We start from the raw sequence: 16,671 nt of genomic DNA on the forward strand, positions 1-16,671 counted from the left end.
ATTTCTGTTTTGGGACTGGGGGATTTCTGTCTGCCTGCTGTCTGATTTCTGTTTTGAGGGTGGGGAGAAGTAAGCACCTGCATGTTTCTGAAATGTGTTTTTTTATGGGGGGAGGGGGCTGACAGATTTCTGTTTTTGGGGCTGGGGTGTGTGTGCCTGTCTGCCTGCTGCCTGATTGCTGCTTTAGGGGCGGGGGTGCCTGTCTACTTTCTGTTTCGGGTGGCGGGAGGATGGGTGTTGGATGGGGGGCCCCGTCCAAAGTTTCGCAGGGGGGCCCAGTGGTTTCTAGTTATGCCCCTGAGCTGATACCCCTTTTCCCACGAGAAATCTTTACCTTTTCTCAAATAGATCATAAGGTGGGTATGTATGGATGATTTGTGGTTAAACCCCTCCCAGAGCTTGATGTCATGTCCTTGGTTCTGACAGTTTTCTGTCTGTGAACCTCATTGCATTGTGGGAAATAACAGCTTCTTCCAACTGTGAAGCAAGCAATATCTCCCTGTGTGTACAGAACTCTCAGTAAACAAGCATTCCGTACAGATCACCTGGCAGATGTAAATCTGTAAACACCAGTGATTAGAGATGGCTCGAACGGTTCGCTGGCGAATGGTTCCAGGCGAACTTCCAGTGGTTGGCGTTCGCTATGTAAGGCAAACTTTTCCGGAAGTTCGGTTAGCCTCCATAGTGCGCCATTAGGGTCAACTTTGACCCTCTACATCACAGTCAGCAGGCACATTGTAGCCAATTAGGCTACACTCTCTCCTGGAGCCACTCCCCCCCTAATCCCATTCGCGTTCCGTCGTTTTCACTTGAGAAATGTTCACCTCCTATTCATTAGCCTATAACTTTATCACTACTTATCACAATGAACTGATCTATATCTTGTTTTTTCCGCCACCAATTAGGCTTTCTTTGGGGGGGGGGGGGGGGGGTACATTTTGCTAAGAGCCACTTTACTGTAAATGCATTTTAACAGGAAGAATAAGAAAAAAACGGAAAAAATCATTATTTCTCAGTTTTCAGCCATTATAGTTTAAAAATAATACATGCCTCCATAATTAAAACTCATGTATTGTATTTGCCCATATGTCCCGGTTATTACACCATTAAAATTATGTCCCTATCACAATGTATGGCGACAATATTTTATTTGGAAATAAAGGTGCATTTTTTCCGTTTTGCATCTATCACTATTTACAAGTTTAAAATAAAAAAAAATATAGAAATATTTCATCTTTACATTAATATTTAAAAAGTTTAGACCCTTAGGTAAATATTTACATGTTTTTTTTTTTTTATTGTAATGGTTTTTTTTTTTGTATTAAACATTTTATTTGGGTATTTTTGGAAGGGTGGGATGTAAACTATAGTTTTTTAATGTAATTGTGTGTTGTTTTTAATTTTTTTTACTTTTAGTTGTAGTTTTACTTTTTGGCCATAAGATGGCGGCCATGAGTTTGTTTACATGACGTCACTCTAAGCGTAACACACGGCCAGAAAAAGCACAGCTTCCGAGAGAAGCTGTCGGTATTTCAGCGGGGGAGAGGAATCAGTGATCGGGCACCATAGCCCGATACATTGATTCCGTGGCTACCGAATCCGCGGCCGGGAGTGCGTGTGCACGCGCGTGATCGGCCACGGGAGCGCGCGGTAGCGCGCATGGTTCCTGGATGTAGTTTCTAAGTCCAGGAACCAAAATAGGTTAAAAAAGGCAGGCAGCACTGGCCAATACACTCACTCGTTTGCCTGCCTTAATTAGTGAAGGGACAGCTGCTGGCAGACTCTCATAGGGAAAGATTAGTTAGGCTCTTGTAGGCTTGTTAGCTTGCTCCTGGCTGATTGTTATTTCTAAAATAGCACCCCTCAACAGCTCTTTTGAGAGCTAATGTTCTCCTGCATTATACAGCCCTATCTGTTGCAGCTGGACCTTGGTAATCGCTATTACTGTGCCAGCCAGGCCCTGCCTAACTATCTATACTGGGACACCTACCTATGCCTACCTAACTACTGGGGCACCTAGTTACCTATGCGGGGACACCTACCTATGCCTACCTACCTACCTATACTAGGGCACCTACCTATGCCTAGCTACCTATACTGGGTCTCCTACCTATGCCTAGCTAACTACTGGGGCACCTACCTATGCCTATCTACCTATACTGGGACACCTACCTATGCCTACCTACCTATACTGGGACTCCTACCTATTCCTAGCTAATTACTGGGACTCCTACCAATGCCTAGCTAACTACTGGGGCACCTACCTATACCTATCTACCTATACTGGGACACCTATCTATGCCTACCTACCTATACTGGGAGTCCTACCTATGCCTAGCTAACTACTGGGACTCCTACCTATGCCTAGCTAACTACTGGGGCACCTACCTATGCCTATCTACCTATACTGGGACACCTACCTATGCCTATCTACCTATACTGGGACTAATACTGATGCCTAGCTAGTTAGCTACTGGGACTCCTACTTATGCCTAGCTAGCTACTGGGGCACCTACCTATGCCTATCTACCTATACTGGGACACCTACCTATACTGGGACTCCTACCTATGCCTATCTAACTATACTGGGACACCTACCTATGCCTATCTACCTATACTGGGGCACCTACCTATGCCTACCAACATACAAGAAGATAATAAGGTTGTTGCTTCATTGTGGACAGACCAAATTTGATCACCTGGACAGTCACTGTTGTTCTATCATTGAGCTACCACAGCCCGGCGACCATATGGGCTTGAAAAGCGCCACGGCCTGCACTCTCGCCATGGTGCGCACCAGTCCAGCACGGCCGTCACTACGCAAACAGATGTTTGCGGAGCGTTATACAGTGCGTTTGGTGTGTCAGTGTGAAGCAGAACTCTAATTACACTCCCTGATTGATGTATACACATGCAAGATGTTTTAAAGCACTTTAGGCCTCCAATTTAGCATTCAATGTGATTGCTGCCCTTAAAACGCTGCATTGCGTCAAATCCAGATTTTCCCCCGGGGCTTTTGGCGTTCATCCCACTCATCCATGCAAAAACTCAGATGTTAAACCCCTTGAAACATCTTTTCCATCACTTTTGTGGCCAGCATAAATGTTTCTATTTTTCAAAGTTCGCCTCCCCATTGAAGTCTATTGCGGTTTGCGAAAGTTCGCGCGAACCGAACCTTTCGCGGAAGTTCGCGAACCCAAAATCGGAGGTTCGGGCCATCTGTACCAGTGATACATTTCAGAATGTAAATCAGAGAGAGGAAAGATTTTACAATGGGCAAACACTAAGTAAATATTCTATAGACAATATTGTAAAAAATACGTTTTAAATGTTATTTATTATGTTATCATTTCATTATAGTTCCTCTTTAATATGCCTTGAACTGCAGCAATTCTTTACTGTATGGCTACATCTATTTTCATAATGACCAATAAAAACACACTTCAACTTCTTGCTAAAAATGTTTAAAGTGTACCTGTAGGGCAGGGGTAGGGAACCTTGGCTCTCCAGCTGTGATAAAACTACAAATCCCAGCATGCATTTGCCTTTATTAATCATGACTGTGGCTGTCAGACTCCTGCAATGCATTGTGGGACTTGTAGTTCCATAACAGCTGGAGAGCAAAGGTTCCCTACCCCTGCTGTAGGGGAAAAAAAGTGCCCCAGATGGGTACTAACCTCAATAGAGGGAAGTCCCTGGATAATCCACAGGCTTCCCCTGTGCTCTTCCACGACCCTATTCTAGCTTTGTGTCTCCTCTGAAAACCACTAATAAGCAGTGTTCCTGCCAAATTGTCCCATCAAAATGCCATTTTCGGTTTTGAGAACTTTCTTTTTACCTCTAACAAGAGAAAATTAAATTTTTACCATGAAAGCGCAAAAATGTGATAATATTTACTGCAATAATTTGCAAAAAGCACAAAAAACTTGAAAAATAACAAAACTTATTTTTGATGGCATCTTCACTCCAAAATCAAATTAAACATTATTTTTGCAAAAATGAATGTGAAAAGAATATTGGCGTTTTCGCTCATCACTGTTGATAAGTCCTTATTGAAGGCTTTCTGCATGCGCAGTAGCATGGGCCTGGTTGGGCTAGGCTTTTTTTGCTGAAGCTCCAGTGAGTCTGTCCTACTGTGCATGTGTGCACCATCTGCACCTGCACGGTAGCACGGCCCTGATCGGGCTCTGCTTTTTTCGCTGAAAGCTAAGTGGCCCATACTACTGTACAGGCGCAGTACGCCCACACTCTGAGAGGTCACAGTGCTGAAACGGCAAGGTAGAGGGAGATGGGAATCCTCTGGAGGATTCAGAGGCTTCCCTTGCTTGAGGTAAGCGTCTAATTTTTTACTTTTAAATGCTCACTGGTTTGCTTTAAATAGTTTTTTCCCTATTTTAATTTTTCATTTACATCTATGTGCAATATTTATGACTTAGCATCTTAAAGAGAACCTGAGGTGTGTTTCTCAAATAATATTAGGACACAGAGGCATGTTCTGTGTTCAATGACCTGCCTCCTTGTGGCCTGTGTCCTTCTATTGTGCCTCCAGCCCCACCCTCCCGGGCTCTGCTGTCCGCCGTTAAAAAAAGCGTCAGGCTAGCGACACACAGATTGTCGCTAGCCTGCTTTTTACCTCAGCCTGTCACTCATCGCCGCTCCCCGGCCTCCTGTATTACACGACTCCCTTGTCTGTGTCCCTACCATCCCCACCTCTGTAAGCCGATTGGAGGAAGCTTATGGAGGCGGGGATGGAAGAGTCACAGGCAGGAAATATAATGTAATACAGGAGGCTGGGGAGCGGCAATGAGTGACAGGATGAGGTAAATAGCAGGCTAGCGAAAATCTGCGTGTCACTAGCCTGGCGCTTTTTTAAGGGGGGGACAGCTGAGGCTGGCGCAGGGGCTTCAGGCACAATAGAAGGACACAGAGGCAGGTCTTTGTACACCTCAGGTTCTCTTTAAGTCACAACAGAAATGTATTATGCTTTTTTATCAAAATACATCACATTCTCACACTGTCAGAAGTGTTTGTTAACAACAGAGCTTCTGCAGGAAAATTAACGTGCATAAAATATTATTTTATTAGGTTACTTTCACTGAGCAGAACATTGTTTCTGACAATTTTATTTTAGGTAAAACACTACATACTAATGGAAATCTAATCAACACATTTAATGAATGTTATCCAAGTGTGAACCTAGTACCAACACCGACATTTCTGATTGCAGAAGAGAGTTTTATCAAGGGAGTGTTTTATAGACCTCTGATTATACTTTTTATATTATTCAAATATTTGAATCAGTTTACCCAATTACAATTGTGTTCATACGTATTTATCAATTGAAATATTTTACTGTATTACTCACTAATAAATGCATCATTTTTTAAGCAGCACGGCAGATGAAGAAGAGAAAAAAATAAAAATTAAGGCTTTACCTTTCCAATCAGATTGTTTGCCTTTTAACACTGCCTAGTACTTATTATAAACATTGTAATATAACATGTGTCTGTACAGCTTTGGCCATGCATCTCCCAAGGGACTAAGTCTGGATCTCTGCTGGGTGACATACCTGGTGCATGTGTATCAGACTTTAGATACATCAGACGGATAATGACACAACTTATTATTTAGGTAAGCTCGCATATTGTAAAGAAGTGATAAAAATGTGGAAGGATTGAACAATCAAGATGGTATGGTGTAAGGTCATCTTAAGACAGAATTTTTTATTGGAAGACTCAATCATGCAGAACAAATCTCTTGGTTATATGTGATACAAAAAATGCATCAATCTTAATTTTGATAGATACATAGAGAAAAATTTATTGAAATTATGATCAGACCAGATGGTAAATTTTGATTGACAAGACGCAGCGGGGAGTGGCAGTAAATCGGTGGTCTATAGCTTTGTACTGTATCAAACAGTGCAGCACTGCTGTTCATCAGATTTTCAATAGATTTCATGGTAAACTCTATTGAACAAACACAGTGAATCCAGCGCAGGAGATGCAGTTACAGGGAGTAACTTCGGCACCGTCAGAAGACGGAGCTGAAGTTACTTTTAAAACACAATAATTCAGCTTCCAGCAATTGCTGGAAGACAAATCCTTTCATTCCCCACCATCCATGGTGGCCTTGAGAGGGAAAAATACAGTATTTAACACGGCCGGGACTTGTGCAGCAGCAGGATCAGCCATATACCGGCTGTATCTTTGCGCCCAAGTCTCCCGCGCCGATTCCTCTCGTACGCCAGTTGAAAATCTGTGTGCAGTGTATTGGAGGATTTGATCCTTCTCTGATCAGATTCTGATCAGAGAGTAATTGCTCTGTTTGCCCCATTGGGTGGCAATCTAACCATGTATGGTCTGCCGTAAACAAGAATATAAGCACTGTATTCTAAACCCACTGCTTTTTTTCAGTTAGGGTATTTGATCAATTGATAGATTTTGTAATTAACCACTTCAGCCTTCAGTCGTTTTTCACCTTATACATCCGAGCAATTTTCACCTCTCAATTATTCGCCAATAACTTTATCACTAATTATCACAATGAATTGATCTACCGTATTTTGCGCTGTATAAGACGCTCCGGAATATAAGACACACCCAGGTTTAGAGGGAAAAAAACAGGGGGAAAAAAATAAACTAAACCTGGTGCGTCCATATTTCAGGAGTGTCTTGTACATGCCCTCCCTCAAATGCTGTCCTCCTGTGTACCTCATGTGCCCTCTTATCTCACCCTGTCTACCTAAAGTGTCCTGTGGTCTCCCCCGTGTCCTCTGGTCTCCTTCCTGTGTCCTCTGGTCTCCTCCCTGTGTCCTCTGGTATCCCCCCTGTGCCCTCTGGTCCCCCCCTGTGATCTGTGGTTGCCCCCCTGTGCCCTGTGGTCTCCCCTAGTGCCCTGTGGTTGCCCTCCTGTGTTCTCTGGTCCTCCCTGTGCCCTGGGGTTTCCCCCTGTTTCCTCTTGTCCCCCCTGTACCCTGTGGTCCCCCCTGTGTCCTCTGGTCCCCCCTGTGGTCACCCTCCTATGTCCTCTGGTTCCCCCATGTACCCTGTGGTCCCCATGTGGTCACCCTCCTGTGTCCTCTTGTCCCCCCCCTGTACCCTGTGGTCCCCCCTGTGTCCTCTGGTCCCCCATGTGGTCGCCCTCCTGTGTCCTCTTGTCCCCCCCTGTACCCTGTGGTCCTCCTGTGTCCTCTGGTCCCCCATGTGGTCGCCCTCCTGTGTCCTCTTGTCCCCCCCCCCGTACCCTGTGGTCCCCCTGTGTCCTCTGGTCCCCATGTGGTCGCCCTCCTGTGTTTTCTAGTCCCCCCCTGTACCCTGTGGTGTCCTCTGGTCCGCCATGTGGTCGCCCTCCTGTGTCCTCTTGTCCCCCCCTCCTGTACCCTGTGGTCCCCCTGTGTCCTCTGGTCCCCCATGTGGTCGCCCTCCTGTGTCCTCTTGCCCCCCCCCCAGCATCCTCATGTGTCCCCGATGGCCTTGCCTGCCCCCCCGCTTCTGTCTCCGCCCCCCCCGCTTTTGTCTCCGGTCCCCGTCCAGTTTAGCGACAGCAGCTTACCTCCTCCATCTTGCCCACGGCGATTGAAGACATCCGACTTCAGTGTGCGGCTTCCTCTAGTGCCGGCTTCTAATGACGCATCATTGGTGACGCGTCATTAGAAGCCAGCACTAGAGGAAGCCGCACACTGAAGACAGATGTCTTCAATCACCGCGGGCAAGATGGAGGAGGTAAGCTTCTGCTGCTAAGCTGCACGGGGACCCGGAGTATGCGGGGGGCGGAGACATAAGTGGGGGGCAGGCCAGCGGGGACACATGAGGACGCTGGGGGGACACAGGCAGGGAATCCCCGATGGCGGCGGGTCGGCGGTTCGCATCGGCGGGCGTATGGAAGTCGGGGTCCGGGATTCCCTGGCTTTGCCGTATAAGACGCAGGGACTTTTTCTCCCCATTTTTGGGGGAGAAAAAGTGCGTCTTATACGGTGAAAAGTACGGTATATCTTGTTTTTTCCGCCACTAATTAGGCTTTCTTTTGATGGTACATTTTGCTAAGAATTATTTTTTTCCTAATTGCATTTTAACCTTCCTGGCGGTAACCCCGAACATAGTTCGGGTTAAGCCGTGCAGGAGGATTTCTCAGGCCCTGCTGGGCCCGATTTGCATAATTTTTTACGTCATCCTGCCAGTCGCCAAGCCCTGGGCTTGATACATGATTAAAAAAAAAAACTGTTGCCCTGCCCCCTGGTGGTTTTTAATAGACCACCAGGAAGGTTAATGGGAAGATTAAGAAAAAATTTTAAAAAAATAATTATTTCTCAGTTTTTGGCCATTATAGCTTTAAAATAATACATGTTACCATAATTAAAACCCGTGTATCTTATTTGCCCATTGGTCCTGGTTATTACACAATTTAAAATATGCCCCTATCACAATGTATGGCGCCAATATTTTATTTGGAAATAAAAGTGCATTTTTACAGGTTTGCATCCATCACTATTTACAAGCTTATAATTTAAAAAATAATAGTAATATTCCCTCTTCACATGCATATTAAAAAAGTTCAGACCCTTAGGTAACTATTTATGGCCTTTTTTTGTGAATTTTTTTTATTAAAAAAATAATGTATTTGGGTATTTTTTGGAGTTTGGGGGTAAACATTTAATTTTAAATGCAATAAATTGTATTTGTTTTTTAACCAAATGTATGTAGATGTAGTTTTACTATTTGGCCACAAGATAGCCACAGTCAAAAACATTTTTTAGTCCTGTATAGAGATGGCTCGAACCTCCTATTTTAGTTTCGCGAACCTCAAACTTGAACTTCCGCAAAAGTTCGGGTTCGCGCAAACTTTGCGAACCGCAATAGACTTCAATGGGGAGGCGAACTTTGAAAATTACAAACATTGATGCTGGCCACAAAAGTGATAGAAAAGATGTTTAAAGGGGTCTAACACCTGGGGGGGGCATGGCGGAGTAGGATACACGCCAAAAGTCCTGGGGAAGAATCCGGATTTTACGCACAGCAGGGTTTAAGGGCAGAAATCACATTTTATTGCTAAATTGGAGGCCTAAAGTGATTTAAAACATATTGCATGTATATACATCAATCAGGTAGTGTAATTAGTGTACTGCTACTGACAGAGTAAACTCACTGTGTAACGCACCGCAAACAGCTATTTGTGTAGTGATGGCCGTGCTGGACTGGTGCGCACCATGGCGAGAGTGCAAGCGATGGCAGTTTTCAAGCCCATATGGTCGGGCTGAGGTAGCTGAATGACAGAACAACAGTGACTGAGTGTCCAGCTGATCGAATTTGGTCTGTCTAAAATGAAGCAATGACCTTATTATCTATCTTCTTGGGTCAGGTGTGCCCCCAACACACTCATTTAGCCAGTCATTGTTTCATTGTGATACGCAAGCCCCTTCACCATGGCAAGGTAACGATCACGAAGTGGAATTGACACATGTACATGCGTTTTGTTGTTGCAGCCACAGTGCAGCCTGAAAAATTAGGCAGGCATGTACACGCACCAGAAAAATTATTATAGTGGCCGCTGCTAAAGATTCAGGAATCCACCTGGAGTCCTGGACTTTGTTGGTGGTGGTGGAGAAGACAGTCAAGCAGCCTGCAGGCAGAGATGCTGTGTGGGGACCAACTTAGTCTTGGGGCAGGCAGTCACACAGCGTGCAGGCAGAGATGCTGTGTGTGGGGACTGACTTAGTCTTCGGGCAGGCCTGACTGTGCTTTGCAGACCAGGCATCCGTGGTCAGATGGACCCTTGACCCAACGCTGTGTGCCAGAGATGACACCACTTGTCTTTCAACATCACGGTACAGTTTGGGTATCGCCTTTTTTTTTTTTTTGTTTTTTTTTTATTTTTCAAACTCAGTGTACAAAATTGTACTATACCCAACTAGATTAGCTGCGCTTCACCGGAGCCCTCTTATGTTGGGTTTTATTTTGCATCATCGTTTGACAATTTATTGCTTCACAAATATGTACATCTATATATAAATTTATGTATGTATCTTTATAATTTAAACACAAAAAGTCAAACCATAATGAGGGATCAGAAAGGAGTGAGGGACATAAAGAGGCCCGTGGCTTAGCTACCCCTCTCACCAAGACCATCCCTCACATTTTAAGTTTTAAAATTCTATATACCAAGTTCCAATCAGACTTCAGGGCACTCACACTCCCCTTCCATAAACTACATCCGTTCTCATCCTCTCTGCCCATTTTCTCCCCTCCTTTCTCCACCCATTCCAACATATATCCAATCTATCAATTCTGACTATTTCCGGACCATTATCTCCTCTGAATATCCACTCTTCTTCCGCTCCCAGACTCTACATCCCTCCATTCCTCCCCTCATTGCTATTCCCTAATCTTCCTTCTTCCTCTCTCTCTTTCCTCATCCTCTCTGCTCCTCTCCCCTCCTTGCCTCCTCCCACAACTTTCTAGCCATCTGAAAATTTTTCTGTGGCTCGCCTTCCAATTCTCCTTCCTCCCCTGCTTCTATCTGTAGCAAATAAGATGATAAATTCATCCATTCTTTTTTTGAGGGTTTGTCTGTGGATTTCCAGTTCTTTATTATAATAGTTTTGGCTGCCAGTGAGAGGATATGAAATAACGTTTCCACCGTCTTGTTTTCCCCTTTTTGAGTCAATCCAAAAATTGCTACTCTCTCATTCATATCACCATCTGGGAGAACATATTTTCTTATAAATGTCTGTATTTCTGACCAAAAGGAACGTATTGTTGGGCAGTGCCATAGCATATGAGATAGATTCCTCGTCCCAGCATCACATTTCCAACATAGATTATTTTCTTTTAATTTCCTTTGAAAGAGTTTCTCAGGCGTTAAATACCATTGAGACACTATTTTAAATTGTAATAACTGAATGCTAGTATTCTTAGGTAGCCAAATATATGAAGTAATCTTCTCCCACTCTGAATCATCTAATTTTTCTCCCCACTCCATTTCCCATTTCTCCCGAAACCAGCTAGTATTTCGTTCAGCCTCCTTTACTCCCAGGTGGTCATATAGCCGAGACAGCATCTTCTGTGGGACTGTTTTATCTTTAAAAAATCTTTCTAATTTATTCAATTGGTCTCTTATCTCTCCCCCCTTTAATTTTTGTCTTTCAAGGAAACTTTGTATTTGTAACCTTCCGAACTCAGTGGCTGGCCTTCTTCCCTGAACTAAATTAACTATTCTCGTATCTTCCTCTAATTTATTCTTTTTTAACCATCCTAATTCTCTTGCTGGTGCAAATTCTGAGTTGTTCTCGATTAGCATTAGAGGTGGGAGCTCTGCAATGTTAATTTTAATATAGTCCAACATCGCTTTCAGCGCGGGGATAATAAATGGGTGGTCTGTTGTTTTTGCTGCTTGCCTGATTTTTATTTTATCCCATGATAATACATCTTTCATATTCACACTCTCGTATTCCATCATAATCCATATCTTATCTTCTCTTCCTTGCCTCCACTCCAACAATCTACCCAATAATATAGCTTGATAATATTTATACATGTCCGGCGCTGCTAGTCCCCCTTTTTTTTATCCATTGTTGTTTTTTTATATGATATTCTTACTGCTTTATTTCTCCAAATGTACTTTGAGAAAAGCCTGTGTATCGCCGAAAACCAGTTTTGGGGAATTTCTATTGGGATATTTTGTAGTTTAAACAGTATCCTAGGTAGTAAATTCATTTTTATTATATCTATTCTGCCTAAGGTGTTAAAGCTATGTAGATCCCACTGTTTTAGGGAATTAGTGCAGATTTCCAGTTCTTTACCCAAGTTTCTATCAAAGAGATTCCGGTTTTCACTACATATATGTATCCCCAAGTACTTAATACTGTCATTGTGCCATTGTAATTTAAATTTTTCCCTAATTTTCTTTTTGGTCTCGCTACTGCAGTTTATATTAAGTGCCGAGGTTTTTTCTATATTTATTTTATAATTTGAATGCTCCCCGAAGATTTTTGCTACTTTGAAGGTTTTTTCTATAGATATATCGGGGTTTTTAAGTGTCAGAATTACATCGTCTGCGTAGGCACATATCTTTAATTCTTCTTCACCCGTTCTTAGACCACTAATCTTTTCTTCTTTCTGTATAGTCTGAATAAATGTTTCCAGTACCAAATTAAATAAACTAGGGGAAAGAGGACAGCCCTGCCTGACTCCATTTGTCAATCTTAACTCCTTTGAATGAAAGCCATTTATATTTATACATGCGGTTTGGTTTATATATAGATTTTTAATCCTACTGATATAGTTCTCACCTAACCCAAATTTTTCCAATGTAGCGTATAAGTATTTTCTGGATACCCTATCGAATGCTTTTTCTGCGTCTAGTGCGAGCAGGGCAGCCTCTCCTCGATTTTTCTTACATTGATGTATAAAATTCACTACCGTATAGATATTATCCTTTATATGCCTCCCTTTTCTAAAACCACTTTGCTGTTTCCCCAATAGCAGATCTAATTTCTTATCCAATCTATTTGACAATATTTTAGCATATATCTTAACATCTATATTTATTAAAGATATTGGGCGGTAATTGGTGACTTCTATAGATGATTTCTGTTCCTTGGGGATTAAAGTGATAATAGCTTTATTAGAGAGGTCAGAGAATGTCTTGCCTTCTAAGCTTTCGTTAACCAGTTTGCAAAAGGGTGCTGCTAGATCTGGAGCAAAATTTTTAAAGAATTCGCTTGTGTAACCGTCAGGCCCAGGACTTTTTTTATTTACCAGTTTTTGAACTACATCTAAAAATTCCTCTATTTTTATTGGTTCTCCCAATTCCTCTTGGTCTAAATTAGACAGTGTGGGCAGTTTAACCTTATCTAAAAAGGAGGCGGGATTTGTTGATCCTTTTTCCTCCTTCAAATTATACAGGTTGTTATAATATGTGTAGAAGGCTTCACTTATTTCCTCTGTGTCATGCACCAGGGTACCATCTATATTTTTGATTTTTTCAATGCATTTTTTGGCCTTTTCCTTTTTAATCCTCTCAGCCATTATTTTCCCTGATTTATTTAGGTAGAGAGTCTTAGTCCGACATACTTTTTCCAAATTTTTTTTGCATTTCATATTTAGTACCTCATTTAACTCCCCTTTAGTCTGAGCAATCCTATCTTTCAACAGAGCGGTTTGTTCTGCTTTATGTTTATCTTCTAGTATCTGTAACTGATCAATGAGTTTATTGATAGCTTCTGTCTCACCTTTCCTCTTGATTATTTCTTGCTTTATAATTTCTCCTCGTATGACGCACTTCATCGATTCCCACAACAATTTTCCCGATATGGTCGGGTGTTGGTTATTGTCCAGAAAATCCACAATAGCTGATCTAATCCTTTGTGCAATTGCTTTATCCTTTAATATGTCTGAGTCTAGTCTCCAGAGTCTTGCCTGCTGTCTTACTGGTCCCCATTTTAATGTTAAGATTACTGGGGCATGGTCTGATAGGGAAAAATTCCCTATTTTGGCCTCCATCACATCTTTTACGTAGGGTTGTTGTATCAGGAAATGATCTATTCTTGAATATGTATCGTGGGGGATAGAGTAAAACGTATAGTCCTTTATTCCTAAATTTAAAATCCGCCATATATCGATAAATTTTTTGGCCCTAAATATATTATTTATTTTTCCCCTTAAATGTTTAGAAATTGAGGTTTTTTTCCTTGAGTTGTCTATTGATGGGTCCATAGTCATATTAAAATCGCCCCCCAAGATTATCCTTCCCTTAGCCCACGTCTCTATATGTTCAGACAACTTCTTAAAAAAAGTGAGGAGGCCCTTGTTCGGGGCGTATATATTAATCAGGGTGGTCCTTTCCCCATTAATTTTCCCCCTAAGGATCAAAACTCTAGCCATTTCATCACAAAATTTATCTTCTAATTCAAAATGTAGTTTTTTATTTATGATGATTGCTACCCCGCAGGTTTTTTTCTGGAGACTAGACCCAACAAACCATTCTCCAAAATTCTTACTGTCCAAATAGGGAATTTTCCCTTTTTGGAAGTGCGTCTCTTGGAGGAATGCAATATCAATTTTATTTCTTTTTAACTCATCAATAATTCTATTTCTTTTTTGGCCTGAGTTGGCTCCTTTTATATTCAAAGTTTCTATTCTTAAAATATTCATTTTATTATAAACTTTAAAAATCTATTTGGACGAGGAAAGGAGAGACACTGGGGGGGGGGGGGGGGTTTGGGGAGGGGGCGGGGGAGAGAACTGACGAGAGTGGATCGCTAAACTCGGAAATCTCAGATTAAATTCTCGGCTATTCATTTCCTCTGTCGTTCCCAATTCTCTTTCATTCATCTCACTCCACACCATCCAACCAATTAAACATTCCCAGTCATTCCTTAGTTTCAGATTTCGAAACTTGCTCCCAAATATCTTTCTAGAGAGCCATATTGTGTCCGACGACACTTTATTTCCCCATTTCATATTTTCTTAGAGGGAAATAAAAAAAAAAAAAAAAGAAGAAAAAGTCCGGAGGGGGAAAGGAGAGGAGTCCCCTCCTTAATTAATCATTATATCTATTTATGCCCTATTCCTGAATTACTTAAATATACTTATTTTTTAACTTGCACCGCCCAAGAGTCCGCTTCAAGTTGGGTCTTTGGAAGTGTCACTTCATCCCATGCCCATCCTTCTATTTCTATTGCGGGACAGTTTAATTTCTGAAGAACTGGCTTCAAATCCTCTCCATCTTTCACAGTAATTGATTCCGTGTCTGTTATGATGGTGATTGCCAGGGGAAAGCCCCATTTGTATTTCCATCCTTTTTCTTTTATTCTGTCTGTTAATGGTTTTAATAGCCTACGTCTTTGTATCGTTCTATATGATAGGTCATGGTACAGCTCAATGCTATATCCTTTATACTTCAAATTCCTGTAGCTTCTTGCTTTCATCATAATCATCTCCTTTTCTTTAAATGAGAGCAGTCTACACAAAACGTCTGTGACTTGGCCTTCTGACGTCTTTTTCCCTTTCCCTATCTTATGTATTCTTTCAATCTCCACATTACTTTCGGCCTGTGTGATCAGTTTAAAAATTTCCTGCGCCCATACTTCCAAATCGCCTGTTGGGGTAGAAGATGGTATACCTCGAATTTTAATGTTATTCCTTCTGGTTCTGTTTTCCAAATCATCCATTTTTGTTGCCATTTCTTTAAGTTGGTTATTATGTTTTATTAATGCTTCTGATTGCGCTTTATCAGTTTCTCAAACTTGAACTTTCGCAAAAGTTCGGGTTCGCGCAAACTTTGCGAACCGCAATAGACTTCAATGGGGAGGCGAACTTTGAAAATTACAAACATTGATGCTGGCCACAAAAGTGATAGAAAAGATGTTTAAAGGGGTCTAACACCTGGGGGGGGCATGGCGGAGTAGGATACACGCCAAAAGTCCTGGGGAAGAATCCGGATTTTACGCACAGCAGGGTTTAAGGGCAGAAATCACATTTTATTGCTAAATTGGAGGCCTAAAGTGATTTAAAACATATTGCATGTATATACATCAATCAGGTAGTGTAATTAGTGTACTGCTACTGACAGAGTAAACTCACTGTGTAACGCACCGCAAACAGCTATTTGTGTAGTGATGGCCGTGCTGGACTGGTGCGCACCATGGCGAGAGTGCAAGCGATGGCAGTTTTCAAGCCCATATGGTCGGGCTGAGGTAGCTGAATGACAGAACAACAGTGACTGAGTGTCCAGCTGATCGAATTTGGTCTGTCTAAAATGAAGCAATGACCTTATTATCTATCTTCTTGGGTCAGGTGTGCCCCCAACACACTCATTTAGCCAGTCATTGTTTCATTGTGATACGCAAGCCCCTTCACCATGGCAAGGTAACGATCACGAAGTGGAATTGACACATGTACATGCGTTTTGTTGTTGCAGCCACAGTGCAGCCTGAAAAATTAGGCAGGCATGTACACGCACCAGAAAAATTATTATAGTGGCCGCTGCTAAAGATTCAGGAATCCACCTGGAGTCCTGGACTTTGTTGGTGGTGGTGGAGAAGACAGTCAAGCAGCCTGCAGGCAGAGATGCTGTGTGGGGACCAACTTAGTCTTGGGGCAGGCAGTCACACAGCGTGCAGGCAGAGATGCTGTGTGTGGGGACTGACTTAGTCTTCGGGCAGGCCTGACTGTGCTTTGCAGACCAGGCATCCGTGGTCAGATGGACCCTTGACCCAACGCTGTGTGCCAGAGATGACACCACTTGTCTTTCAACATCACGGTACAGTTTGGGTATCGCCTTTTTTGATAAATAATTGCATAATGGTATCTTACACTGCGGTGTGTGGCTTTGCTTTTGTGTGCTGCTTTTCCTCAGGTGGTCATCCCATTGCAGTTTGTGCTTTTCAATCACGTGCCTTCGTAAGATGAGGTGTTCTGTGTTAAGTCAACTACATCCTGACAATATTGGGGGTTGATGGCACGTGCCTTCTTCTGAACATTGTACTTTGGTCGAGGGCCACACGAAATCACAACAGCGCGACCTTGAACAGACCTGCCAGGCAGCCTGCCTCTGGCTCTGCCTCTTGTTTTGTACATATAGGGGGGATGAAGTGAAAGGTATGCACTGACTTGACTAATACAATGTGCGGTTACACAGGTGCAGTGAAAAGGTTGCATTGACTGCTGGTAC

Source organism: Hyperolius riggenbachi, chromosome 2 (genome assembly GCF_040937935.1).
Source record: "Hyperolius riggenbachi isolate aHypRig1 chromosome 2, aHypRig1.pri, whole genome shotgun sequence".
Lineage (NCBI taxonomy): Eukaryota > Metazoa > Chordata > Amphibia > Anura > Hyperoliidae > Hyperolius > Hyperolius riggenbachi.